Raw genomic sequence first — 1854 nt, 5'->3', positions numbered from 1 at the left:
AGTTAAAATTTCAACAAAGAAGTTAATGTAAAAAAAATATTTTCTACCAAACGATGAACATTTAAAAAAATATATGAATTTTGAATCATATTGTTGAATTTTTAATTATAAAAATTAAATTTTGAACCAAAAAATGAAATAATTCCATCTTCAATTTAAAAGTTATTTTTCAACAAAAAAATAAATTTTCATCAAAAAATAATTATTCAAAATCAATACTAATTCCTACTAAAAAGTCGATTGCTCAAGGAAATACATAAATTTTTTAACAAAATAGATGAGTTTGTAATCAAACATAAATTTTTATCAAAAATGTTTATTTTCAACCAAATAGCTTAATTTTATACCAAATTGTTGAATTTTTTACCAAAGAAGGTACATTTTCACCAAAAAATCCAAAACCGGTGAATTTTTTCCCGAAAATTAAACAGTTACATTTTTAGTTACAAAAATTAATTCTCAACAAAAAAAAAATTAAATGTGTTACAAGAAGCTAATTTTTCTAAAAAGAAAGACAAAGTTTTTCAAGGAACTACATTAATTTTCGCATCAATATATGAATTTTTAACTAAAAAAGATAAATTTTCGACCAAATGATTGCATTTTTAAATGAAAAGAAAGATTTTTAACCAAAATTGGACAAGTTCAATTTTGAGTTAAAAAGTAAATTTTCAACCAAAGAAAAAAAAATTTAACAAAATTGTTAAATTTTCAACAAAGAAGCTTAATTTTCCATCAAACAGTTTAATTTTCTTTCGGAAAAGGCAAATTTACAACGTTTCCAATACACAGGATAAAGCTTTAACCAAACATGGAATAGTTATATTTTCAGATTTAAAAAAATATATTAACATAACGAATTTTTTTCAACAAACCTGTTAAATTCTCAAGCAAAAAGATGAATTTCCCGCAAAAAATATTAACTTTTTTTACCACGAATGACGGATTTTCAGCAAAAATTAATCTTGAACAAAATTGTTGAATTCTGAATCCAAAAGGCAGAATTATCTCCAAAATAGTTGAATTTTCAATCCGAAAATATGATTTTTCAACAGAAAAGGTCATTTTCTATAAAATAGTAAAATTTTATAATAAATAATTTGATTTTTACCTAAATATTGGAGTTTTCAACAACCGAAAATGAATTACCAACAAAAAAGTTCATTTTCAACCAAATAGTTTATTTTTCTATAAAATTGTTGAATTCTTGCGGGAAAAAGTTGAACTTTCTACATAGCAGTTACACTTCTAATCAACTATTTAATTTATAACCAAATAGGTGAATTCTGACCCAAAAAGTATTTCAATTTTCATTAAGGAAACAGAAAGAATATAATTTTGCAATCCATTTAATCTTTAACCAAAACCGATGAATTTTAAACAAAAAATAAAATAGTTACATTTTCAGTTCCAAGAATTAATTCTCAAATAAACGAAAACTCATTTGAAAAAAAAGAAGTGAATTTTAAAAGAAAGAGATTAATTTTCAACTAAAAAAGATAAATTTTTATGCAAATAGTTGAATTCTTAACTAGAAAAGACACATTTTGAAACAAGAATAAAATATTTGAATTTTCAGTTAAAAAAATAATTTGGAACAAAAAATTAAACAATTTAAAAAAAAAATTTATTTCCAAATCTGCAAATATTATTATTACACCATTAAGCCATTTCCCTTTCGGGGTAGGCGTGACTCACTCGGTAGGGGAAAGGAGTAGTGTATGGAAGGGATAGATATTTTTCATATTGATTCAGAATGCTCGTGCTATTTAAGTAAATAACACGTTCGTTCCGCAACACTGCTCCGACCCAGGTTGCTGATCAATCTCTCTAGCAATCACCCCAAGCGAAGAA

The 1854-nt window shown here is 24.3% G+C and overlaps 2 protein-coding genes across 4 annotated transcripts in view; one reads left to right on the top strand and one right to left on the bottom strand.

Moving 5' to 3' along the window:
* Positions 1 to 1854, bottom strand: part of LOC117176863 (cysteine-rich motor neuron 1 protein-like) — an 805857-nt gene that overhangs the window by 64088 nt on the left and 739915 nt on the right. The window lies entirely within an intron of this gene.
* The window catches only part of LOC117176864, a 9563-nt gene that overhangs the window by 1447 nt on the left and 6262 nt on the right, over positions 1 to 1854 (top strand). The window lies entirely within an intron of this gene.

This window comes from Belonocnema kinseyi, chromosome 7 (assembly GCF_010883055.1).
Source record: "Belonocnema kinseyi isolate 2016_QV_RU_SX_M_011 chromosome 7, B_treatae_v1, whole genome shotgun sequence".
NCBI classification, from domain to species: domain Eukaryota; kingdom Metazoa; phylum Arthropoda; class Insecta; order Hymenoptera; family Cynipidae; genus Belonocnema; species Belonocnema kinseyi.
The sequence above is the reverse complement of the archived record's forward strand: the minus strand, read 5'-3'. Positions and strand labels throughout refer to the sequence as shown.